This window comes from Dipodomys merriami, unplaced genomic scaffold, assembly GCF_024711535.1.
Source record: "Dipodomys merriami isolate MVZ:Mamm:240054 unplaced genomic scaffold, mDipMer1.0.p SCAF_23, whole genome shotgun sequence".
NCBI lineage: Eukaryota > Metazoa > Chordata > Mammalia > Rodentia > Heteromyidae > Dipodomys > Dipodomys merriami.
In genome coordinates, this window is record NW_027203715.1 from 28,037,463 (window position 1) to 28,050,332 (window position 12,870).

Genomic DNA, 12,870 nt, shown 5'->3' on the forward strand with positions numbered 1-12,870 from the left:
ACTAGTTATTGCAAATAAAGCAAAACATGGGACCTATGTTTCTTTGGGCCTGGCTTACTTCACTTCATATAATTGTTTCCAAGTCTTTCCATTTCCTAACAAATGAGGAAATGTCATTCTTTCTGATGGAGACATAGAATTCCATTGTGTATATATACCACATTTTCTTGATCCATTCATCTACTGAGGGGCATCTGGGTTGGTTCCATATCTTAGCTATGGTAAATAATGCTGCAATAAACATAGTTGTGCTGGGAACGTTAATATGGTCTTGTTTGTGATCATTTGGGAAAATGCCCTATATTGGGATTGCTGGGTCATAGGAGAGCTCTAAGTGGAGTCTTTTGAAGAACCTTAATACTACTTTCCAAAGTTGTTGAACAAGTTTACACTCCCACCAAAAATTCTGTAGGGTACCCTTCTGTCCACATCCCCTCCACAGCTTGGTACTGGCACAAGAACAGACCTCAGGACCAATGGAATAGAATTGAAAACACAGAAATGAACCTACAGACCATAGCCATCTAATCTCCGATAAGTGAGCTAAAAAAGTAGAATGGAAGAAAGACAGTCTCTTCAGTAAGTGGCAAAACTGGTTAATCACTTGTAGAAAAATTAAGTTAGATCTTTATATATTAGCCTGCAACAGAATCAACTCCAAATGGATTAAAGACCTTGGAGTCAAAGCAGACACTCTGAAAACATTATAGGATGGAATAGGAGAAACTCTAGGTCTCCTTGGAGTAGGCCAAAATTTTCTTAATAGAGACCCAGAAACACAAGAAATCAAAGAAATGTTGGACAAATGGGATTGCATGAAATTGCAGAGCATCTGCATGGCAAAGGACATAGCTAGCAAGATCAATAGAAAGCCCATGGATTGGGAGAAGATCTTCACTACCCATACAACGGCCAAGGGTTCTCATATCTAAAATATAATTGGAACTCAAAAAATTAAATCTCCCAACAACAAATCCTCAAAGAAACAACTGCCCAATAAATAAGTGGGCTAAAGACTTGAAGAGAAACTTCTCTGAAGTGGAAAGAAGGATGGCCAATAGAAACATGAAGAAATGCTCAAATTCCCTAGCCATAATCGAAATACAAATCAAAACAACATTGAGATTCCACCTCACCCTAGTTAGAATGGCTATAATCAAGAACTCTAATAACAGCCTTTGTCTTGACATCAGAACAGGAAAGTTGCCAGGGACCTTCTCTAATACACAGTATACTTGTGCTCCTCTGTCTCACCTGGCCCCAACTGCAGCCAATTGTCTCAGCTTTCTTCAAGATTTTCTTCTAGTAGTCCTGTGTACTAACCACATTTTTACATGTCTAATAACTATGTATGATTCACTAGTGGCTATCATATAGAGCAGGCTTAGACATTTCATTAATTTCCTACTCCATATAAAAGGATGATTAAGCACAATTAGCTGATACTAAAATGCGTCTTCTTGTTGCAGGTTTGAGTGTAAGTTAGAAAATACAAAAATAAGGTGGGTACTGATGGCTCATGCCTAATAATCCTAGATACTCAGGAGGCTGAATTCTGAGGATCTCCGTTCGAAGCCAGCACAGACAGGAAAGTCCAAGACACTCTTATCTCCAATAACCCACCAGAAAATCACTACTTTGGTTTTAGAGCACCATCCTTGAGCAAAATGAACCCAGGGAGAGTGCCCAGGCTCTAAATTCAAGCCTCACAAGCAAGAACACAACAAAATACAAAAAATAATCTGTGAGTAGTTTGCATAGAATAATATCTCATTTAATCCTGGTCTTTTTTGTTTATGTGTGTTTGATTACCAGAAATAGACTCTCCTAAAATTTTGTGAAATAAAGTTACCCAGTTCTTGAGTTATAGAGCATTTGTAATCTGCTTTTTCTTGATGCTATTTTGACAAAAAGCGATCTATTCTGTCAAACCAAAGTGTCTCCAACTTGCAGCAAGTTACCATCTGTTAACACACACTTACTGGAATAATTCATATCTTAACTTCAAACTGTAACCATCAGCTATATTGTTCATAACCAGCCAGCGGTGTCAAGGCTATGAAGTCCTTACCAATGGAGTTAAAAGAACAGAATGTGCTTCGCACATTCCTTAAATCAGCCCCTGAAAGTCAAGCAAAAAATGTGAGCCCAACAACTACTGTGTCTCAGAGACATCACCACTCCTTGTGTTAAGATAAAAAGCTCAAGGGCCACCCTGCCTGGCATGCCTGCTTGACTCTGGGTAGAATGTCTAGGCTCCCTTCCTCACAGAACTAAACGCCTTGGTGAGATCTCCTTTACTTCTGTGTGTCTATTCTATCTGGGTTAATATTTTGACTATTTTGTTTTGACACTGGAGCATTCTGGGGGATAGTCTGCAATCTTCATTCTCTCTGGGATGGTGAGGAACTCTATTAGGGGATATGATTGCCCTGCTACTCAGCTGCAACAAGGTGGGGGCTGGGCAGCACTGGTGACATTTCATATCTGTGAATGAACTCCAACTCTTGGACATTACATGTGGATTTAAAAAAATTCCTAAATCTGGGCTCCTATGGCCCTGAACTCTGAAGATTATGGTTTGGATAATGGTTTGAAGCTAAACATTGATCCTCAGATCTCAGCCTCCTGAATAGCTAGGATATGAGGTGTAAGCCACCAGCACCCAGATTTGCTCTTGCTTTCTTTAGTGTAATTGCCTTACAAAGTCTTATCTCATTTAAATGTGATTTCTTTCTGAGTTCTACCCTGGGCAGTACATTACAGATGGAAATTGCTCATCCTGTGCTGTCTTGGTCTTATTAAAACAAAGATTACTCTTCAGTAGATTTTTGCTGCTGCTTACCAAGTACACCATTCCCTAGTCCACTTCATGAGTGCACTAAGTATTTAAAACCTTCCATAAACTACAGGAACCATTCTAATTTCCTGGGTTAAAGTGTTGAAATATTGTATGTCTCCTTCCTTTGTCTTCTTTTCTTTTCCTTTTTCCTTTTTTCCTTTTTTTGGTCCATCGTGAGTCTTGAACTCTGGGCCTGGGCACTGTCCCTCAGCTCTTCAGCTCAAGGCTAGTGCTCTACCATTTGAGCCACAGTGCCACTTCCTCCCTTATCTGCTTGTTTTCTCTGTCTACATTCAAGGCATTTCAACATCTGTTTTCCAAACAATGAACAATATACACAGTATAGACTAAAGAGGTAGATAATCAAATATACTTGTAAAATCAAACTAAGCATGAATCTAACAAATGTTCTTGACTGATTCACTTAAAACTCTTGTCTTGGATGAGTAGTTCTAGTTGCAATTGTGGCATAAATTTCTTTTTTTTTCTGAAATCAAATGATGGAAGAAACATTTCAACAAAGGGAAGTGAGGAATGAGCTCACACCTAAAGAAGAAACAGGGACCTTTCTAAGTTTATGGAGTACAGTAAGAAAAATATTGAAAAAGAAACAGCTAAATTTGAAATTTATGACAGGCATGATATCTAGAACCCATTACACGTTAAAGTAAGCCTGAATTTACAGCATCTATAATTTTTAGCTAGTTTTCAGGGTTTCACACCTGAAATATCTAACCACACTTGAGGCTAAGATCTAGAGAACTGAGGATTGAGGCTAACTTTGGCAGAAATGTCCTGCCTCTCTGCAAAACTATCAGCAAAAATATAAGTAGGTGTGTGGCTCAAGTGGTAAAGCTCTATCCAGTTAAAGTGGAGCAAGGAAGCATGGCTCTGAGTTCAAACCCTAATACGAAAAAATTAAAGAATCACAATTCTGGATTCTTGAAATTCACTTGAATGTAAAATCATTTGGCAGAAAAGACTGTAAAGAAAAAAATTAAAGCAGAAAAAGTGTATTGTTCTATACACACAAAAAAGGTTTTATAGATATATAAATATATCTATATATAAATATATATATATACATAGATAGATAAAAATATACATACATAGTTGTGCAATATATAGAGAATAATGTCTGTAATTACATATATACATATATATATAACAACTAAGTGTATACGTTTGTCCATAATCCCTAAATTAAACTAAAAGTCCATATTTTAAACTATGACTCTTAGAAAGCATTGTCTTCACCTTTAAATATTTTCTGGATATTAATTTGTGTATGAAAGAGGAAAAGAATTTAAGTACATGTAACAATATTTATATTAACATGACCAAATGTAATGGCTTTACATAATTCTGTTTCATAATTCAAGTCATTATGCATTAGTTATATTGAGATTTTAAATATGAGAATTGTACACATATTAACAATCTATTTCTGAATAAGTTTGCTCTCTCCAACATCTTCCTATGTTCCCTTTCCTCTTTCTAGCTTTTTAAACTGTGCTTAGTGGATATATTTATATTGTTTACACATATATATGTAGATATGTGTATATGTATGTACCCTCATATATACCTAGAAATGTCCATATGCAAATATATACCTATATGTGAATACAATACAAATATATATTATATTAACAATACAATATTGTAATTATATATTTATATATTACCCCCTTTTATATCCATGTCCCATGATAATTATTAATTTTTACTATATTTGTTATTATGATTTTTCTGGTTTCTCATCTGAGAACAAGACTAGTCATTGAGATTTTTTCACATGAGTAGAAATACCACTGTCATATCATAATTAGAAGTTCTATGAGAAGAACCAGGAAATTTAAGAATATATCTAGAAAAAAGAGTCTACCCTTCTCATTCTCAGTCTTGGCCTTCCTTCACTTGTACCTTTGTTCCCCACGATGACCTTTCAACAATAATACTGTTCTGTCATGGCTTACAATGACTAAGATTCTGACAACATCACAAAGAAAATTTTTCTCGATTGAGGATAGATTGCTAGATAAGGGCTTTTAACAAAATAAAAATTAGATCTTTTTTCTTTTCATATTATCTTTTCTTCTTAAAGTGTTTTTGATTGACACATCACAATTCTATATACGTTAGATGAATAATGAGCTGTTTTATTCTAGCTTTGCTTTGCTTTCTGCATTTCTGGTATTGAACTCTGAGCCTCACAGTCGCACTGTGGAGGCTCACCAGGATATAATATGTTTTGACTTGTTCCATCATTAGACAATCAAATCTGAGCAATCAGCGTATTGATCTTTAAAGTTAAACATTTCGAAGTCAATGGGGATGTTACAAGTTCTTTTTCTAAATTTGAAATTTCTTAGCAACATAGAAAATAAATAAACAGATAACAATTCAACAGGTTGAAATACAGAGAAATATACTATGTAAAGTTTTTCACAAATGCCCACGTGAATAGATGAAATTCTAAAGAGAACAGCTTGAATTTACCCTTAAAACGTATTCTATAAGAGGCAACAATGCTTGATAAGAAACGTACTCATTACTTTGCTCATGTAATTGTTACCCCTCTGTATTATATTTTCACAATAAAATAAATAAAATAAAAATATTCTTAAAAAAGAGAGTGAGGGAAGGAGTGATATTGTCAAAAAAGAAATGAACTCTTTACCTGACTTACGTAACTGTAACCCCCGTGTACATCCCCTTATGACAATAAAAACTTAAACCATTCTAGCCATTGTATTCAGTATAAAGCAAACATAAAAACATCTATTCACTAGCTCTTCTTAACCTTCCTGAAATTTAATGTGTCCCTTTTCCATGATATAGTAGTAAATATAAATGAACTATAAACGTATTGATCGCCAGGTGCCAGTGGCTCACAATGTAATCCTAACAATGAAGTATGCTGAGATCAGAAGATTGTGATTTAAAGCCAACAGGCAAAAAATCATCTATGAGACTCTTACCTCTAAATTAACCATCAAAAAGCCTAAAGTGGAGAAATGGCTCAAGTGACAGAACATTAGACTTGAGAAAGAATAAATAAGTACATACATAACTCAAGGACAACATCCCAGGCTGTTAGTTCAAGCCCCATGATCAACACACACAAACACACACACAAACACACACACACACACACACACACACACACACACACATTGCTTTCTGCTCTTCCATTTATGTTGAAAATATTATCTCATGAGAGAAGCATTTAACATACTTTTTAAATTTTTAACATACTTTAAATTAAAAAAGTATCCATTTTATAAAAAAAAACAGGTATTCTAGTCACTTGCTATCTGCTAGGAGACATTAATCATACCTTGATATAGTTAATGCCTTAATTAATTTACCTGTGACTGGTAGACATATATTATTATTATTATTTCTCCTCAACAAATGTGGAAAATTTTGGAAGAAAATGTGATAATAGTGGAATTTCATAAAACTTATGCTTCATAAGAGGTAATAATCATTGTAACTTCTAAACACAGCTTAAAACCAATAATGCAGTGATATTGAATTTCTCTGTAGTTTATATAGTGTGCAAAAAATTGATACTATATAGTATCTCCTTTACATTTCCTTGGAAGAAGCTAAATAAGAATATATATATCTTAAAATCATAAAATAACACTTTGGTTATATTAATGAAATGCCCACATTCAAAATCATTAATAAGTTTATGTAAATAGTACAGCTCTTAGATATTCAAATTTTGAAAGTTTTGAAACAAGTCATTCAAAAGTTTAAAACAATAATAAAAATAATCATTTTAATCAAACTAAACATATCCTTGATTGGACCATCAACTTTCATAGGAATATATAAATCTAGATAAATAGTATTCTTGAGCATGTGTGAGTTGTGTTTGCACAGGTATGCGAGTACTTGTGTCTCTTTGATATTTATATTGCATTCTTCTCTTTGTTGTGTATTGATTCACGTTAATACCAGTTTTGCATAATTCATCATGCATTTAAAAACGTGAAAGACAGTGGTAACCAAAGGTAGCCCTCTGTAGAAAAATGGTGGCATGTGAAGAGCTCATCAGTTTGAAATCAAGCAGTGTATCATCATTTATCATTCATTAAATCACACACAGCTTCAAACATCTCCTTAGTGTTTATATTGGAGAAGGGCAAAATGCATAGATGCATGCATAGACACATGTTGTTACCTAATAAATCTCTTCATGCTTTTGACTGGCAGTATAAGTGTCTGACCTTGGAAGCGACCTCTCATCTGGAGTCTTTACATAGAGATGTAGGAGCAGCATTGACAAGCAAAATGAACCCTTGATAATCGCTGACACTGTTAGCATGGTTAAGCTTCTTAAAATATTACCACGGAGCCTTTCCTTCATTTTTACAAACATATTTCAATTGTACTACATACTTTTTAAAACTCTTAAATAGAGCCATGATGTAGAGGAATAAAATGCTAGGCAAACAAGAAGAACTAATCCGTCCAATAATAAGTGAATAATAATAATAAGCCACAGGAAAGACAATATTAAATCCACCCAAAATTGCAAGAGGGAAAGATTAGAGTGGCAATATCAAACCCATGAAATTATAAAGAATGAGGCAATAAAAGTAAAGTACTGAGATGAAAAGTAATGTTATTAATTGTCTAGTAGCTTTTCTTCCCAGTGGATCTCATTTATCTTTGGAAGAAGTTTAAAGAAAAATCACAGCCCCTGCGTAAACTTTGTTTTTCCACTGTCAGGTGTATCAGCAACATCTTGTATTTACAGCTGTCTTCACGAATCACAGGCAATTATGTATGTGTCTTTTCATTTACAACAAGTATCATCTTTGCAAAACTCTAAACTTTATTCCTTTGTGATTTTTAAATAAAAGCCTGTGATTTTATTTGCCTATGGTTTAAGAAACAACTTAGAAGACATTGAAGAGTTCATTGTTGCCACACCATGACAGGTTCTATTACTTATAAAGCAGAGTAGATTCCATGCTAATATTCATATGGCCAAATTGTATATATTAAAGAAAATAATCTCAGTACATCTTAAAACTTTTGATGGTACTTGGCTCTTTACTTATTACATTTCTTTATGATTTGTTAAACTACAGTTAAGAGAGCTATTATTTCTTTCCCAAATGCAAAGAAGAAATAAATATTTTTACTTAATGAGATATCAGACATTAACTCATATTCTAAGTTGATTTGAGCAGAAAATGGATATTTCATTTCTCATTATGACAAAAAATAAACAATTCATTCTTAGATGTACTTTGTTTTAAATATATATATATCACTAAAGATTAAATTTACCTGAAAATAATGGCGATCCAAAATAAAACTGGCAAGAATAAGTAAAAAACGTAACATTTTTTCTGATATTTTGAAAGAAAGCAGTCTGATTTTATTAATGCTTTAAAATCTGCAAATGAGTATCATGGTTCATCCTCTCTGAATTTCAATAGTCCAATCTAGAAACAATGGAACCGTTCCTCTTTTCTAATCCATAAAAAATCCTCTTGGCAGTTTTTTCAAACTGTACACTAAGTCTAATTACTTCTGTCACCTTTAGTGCTACATGTATGTTGAAGCCAGAACCTCTCTTACTTGAATTATTGCAATAGAGTTCAATAAGTTCTTTGTATTGTTTCTCATACTTTTATAAATTCAACAAAACAAACAGAAACTTCTATATTGTAATTCTGCCAATTTTCCCTTCTACTCAAAACCATTCTGTGGCTTCTCATGCATGTAGAATTATAGGTAAGTTGGTCTTACATAAGTTTCATAACCATCCCTACTTCTTTGACATGTTTTCTCTTATTCTTATATTTTATGACTTCAAAAACTTTAACTTCCATATTGTTTACTGAACAAGACTGACTCCTTTACTGTCTCCCAGCCCATCTTTTTAGAATATTCTTATCCTAGCTATCAATTTGGTAGTACTGGGGCTTGCATGCATGGCCTTACCATTGGTAGGATAGACTTCTACCACTTAGCAGCAACTCCCAGGCTAGCTACCAATTTTGATTCTTCAATTCCTTGCTTAGATCTCACTTTCTTAATGAGGACTGGCATGAACAAACAAACAATTAGTTAACTAATTACCTGGTTAAATAATTAATTCCATAATTAATTACTTAAATTTTGAAACCTTATAAAATTGAAGCTAGAATGTAGCTCTTTCAAAACATTTAAGACCAGTTTAGTAAGCTTGCATTTCTTTTCCCCGAATCTCACTTTTGTTTGTGCTAAATCTCATGCACTCCATGTGCAGTTGATATAATCACTTTCTATAGTCAAACTAAGTTTAGGCTTAGGAAGCTGTATTTGTTCATCTGACTGATATTCACTCACTCATGTCATAAGACATTATGGAAACTGGATCACGTTTCCCTAACAGCCTGGGAGACATAGATTTAACAACTGCATATCTCAACTAATTATTATTATTCCTTGCTTGTCTTGTTGTACTAATCATTTGACTATCAAATCTGTCATTCAACCACACACACAAAAATTACATACATGTGTTCAAAAATCTGAATATCTATAAGTTATTAAAAGCAAAGTAAATAAGAAATGTTTTAGGTTTTAGAAATGTTTCATTTTAAGATGCAGAGTTGTAAGATAGGGTCAAGTTGTACAATGGTTGTTCAAAGCTTATAATTATCTCCATGTTGAAAACAGAGTGATCTCATTGTTAAATGCAAATAAATATTGGAGAAATGTGGTATGGATTCTAATGTGTGTAGCTTAAATTGCATGATCTATGTGCTTCAAAGTGAATTAATTATTATGATGCATTTTTCACATTGGAAATAAGTCAGTTGACAAAGGCTTTGATTCTTTGGTTATAATTGTAAAAGAAAATAACTGGCAATTCTTGGTTTATCAAGATTGGAATCTTAGAGCACCAATTACTCTAAAATAAAGCAGAAATATATATGCTAAAATAGTGCATAGAATGTTCAATTAGATACATGGACTTTGCCAGACTATTGGCTTTTCAATAATTCATGTGAAGTTCTCTGACTATAAAATATACAGATTCGTAAGTATACCCTGCTGTGACTGGAGAGTGACAAGCCATTGTGAAGGCTGCTTGAGAAACATAAATCATTTCAAAATAAATTTTCATGCATTCTACTAGACAGCACTGATAAAATGTGTTTATGATTAAGGACATTTGTCTTAGCTGAAAAAAGCGCTGAACTATACAATATAGACACATTCATATAGACGTATGGACACATTATCTTAGAATATCTATCCATTCTGATATATGATGTTTCCCATTGATTTGAGGCCATAATTAAAATTCCCTATATGATTTCTGAATAACTAAATGTAGCATTACATTAAAAATATGTTTCTTTCTTCCAGCATTTTTTTCAGGAACACATTTGCCAATTCACAATAAATAGTGTCAATTATCAACATGTATAAATTTCAACTATTTATTTATTTATTTTTGTCGGTGGTGAGGCTTGAACTCTGGGCCTGGGCGCTGTCCCTCAGCTCTTCAGCTCAAGGAGAGCACTCTACCATTTGAGCTACAGCGCCACTTACAGTTTTCTGGTGGTTTATTGGAGATAAGAGTCTCACGGACTCTCCTGCCCAGGCTGGCTTTGAACCGCGATCCTCAGATCTCAGCCTCCTGAGTAGCTAAGATTACAGGCGTGAGCCACCAGCACCCGGCAAATTTCAACAATTTATTGAGCAGCATGCTTGCTTCATTTAATATTTAGGTCTATTTTATTATCTCGAGTTTTGGAACTTGTGTTGATGTCTTAAAACTTTAAATATATTTTCAGCTTCCAAACACATTGTGACCATTAGTTTATGCAATTAATTTTCCTTTAAATTTAATCTCTTACTTGTCTTTTCTTCCCTTCTCTGCTTTCTGCTTGGATAACTTTGCTCCTGTCTCCTTAACTACTTTTACTGACATTTAGCTACTGATGGTTTATCTATGTTTTTCCTGATAAGAACATGTATTTTAGTTTTAAGGATGGTAATAGAAGGTTAGAATTGTAGCCATTTCCTCTGTTTTCATCATGTCTAAAAAGTACTTTGAGATATTATGGTCTTTTTTACTTTGAAATAAATGGGCACCTCAAACTGCCCATTTTAGGATGCCCTATTTGTCTTTACATATTAGTGATTAGATGATGAAAAACAAACTATAGCTATATGGTATTTGTAGTTAGTTCTTCCAGGTGAGACCTAACATCCCTGACCAAATTTGAAAATTTTTCAGTTTTCCCTGTGATTCTCACCTTTAATCACCCTCGCTGTTGTATTTGTGCGCATTCAACCTTTTATGTTTTATAACTTATCCTCCTAGTTACATTTGGCTCTTGTTGCATTGTTTTCCCATCATTTTTGCCTGAATGTTACAATGTAGATATTTTACTGTGGATATATTGCTTCTGGAATATATAATCTCTTACAAAATCTACCTGTTAAATTTATATTAAGTACCAGAGTTTTGTTTATTTGTTTATTTTTTGTTTATTTATCTATGTTGAGGTGCTTAGGATAAGACTGTAATGGAGTCTTAATCAGCAGGGACACTGGATATAAGTATAAGGATACTGTACTACAGCATGTCAGTGTCATATATTAATTATTATTATTACTATTGCATTGTGTGAAGAGTGTTATTTATATTGAGTTTTGAGCTCAATGCTTCTTACTCTTTTGGCTTATTTGCACAGTGTACCCTAGCAGTTAAATCACACTCCAGCCTGACTTTTTTGTTGGTTCTATTGGTGACAGAGTATCATGGACTTTACTGGCTTTGAACTATGATTGTCTGGATTTCAGACTCCTGAATTGCTTAAATTAGAAGCGAAGCCAAGGGAACCATCTGTCAATGGTCAAACTGCAAAGATCAGGTTTGAATATCAATAATCTTTATACTTGAATCAAATTCTCAAACTTTGTTTCTGAAGTTAATGCAGATCAGTCAATATATGTGATGTATAAGTAAACATACAATATGTAGAGCTACAATTTAAGTGAGTTGCTCTATGAAGAACATTCTCCAAACTTTTTTTTTCTTTTGGTTGTGGGACTTGAACTCAGGACTGGGCACTGTCCCTGAGCAATTTTGCTCAAGGCTAGAGCTCTACCACTTGGAGTCACAGCTCCAGTTCTGGTGGTTAATTGGAATTAAGAGTCACATGGAATTTTCTTGTGTGGTCTGGCTTTGAATTGAATCCTCATATCTCAGCCTCCTGAAGAGTTAGGATTACAGGAATGAGCCACCAGCACCTGGATAACTATATATCTTTTTTGGCTTTTTCTTTTTTGGTACTGGGGATTCAATCCAGGACTTTGCCCTTGCTAGGCAAGCACTTTGCCACTAAAGTACATCCCAGCCCCATTTTTAACACAATTCCTAATCATGTCCTAAATGATCTCCTTAATGAGATTGCTGTTAGGTTTCTCTTAGATACTAATTTGACAAGCAAACTTAGTTTAGATGTACTTTGAGCATATTCTATTTTAGATGGTGGAATATCTACAGTGTTAATGTTTAGAATGAAGAGAATAGATGCTAAATTTTATTAATTTGTTCAAGCCACAATATCCACACTCACCTGCAGAATCATGAAATCATACTACATTTAACTATTCATATATGCTCGTAAGAAATATCAAATTAAATAAAATTTTAAAATATTAGAGGATGTGTTTATTTAAAGTATAGAGTTTACTTACATCCTCATATTCTAAAAAGTTCTCTTTCAATTTTTCCATTGATTATTGTCTCTTTCTTCATATATTTCAACCAGAAGCTTTGGCTGTCCATTGACAAACAGATTCCATTTAACATAAGGTCACTCAGCTACAGGATTTTCTTCTTGCAAAATAAGAGCTGCAAACTAGTATGTAAGGCACATTCTGGTTTCCAATAATCTTCACAAAATTTATTATGGTTACTTAACTTTTTACAATCTTCAGTGTGTCTTTTGTTTTACACCTAATGTATTTAAAACATGCAATCT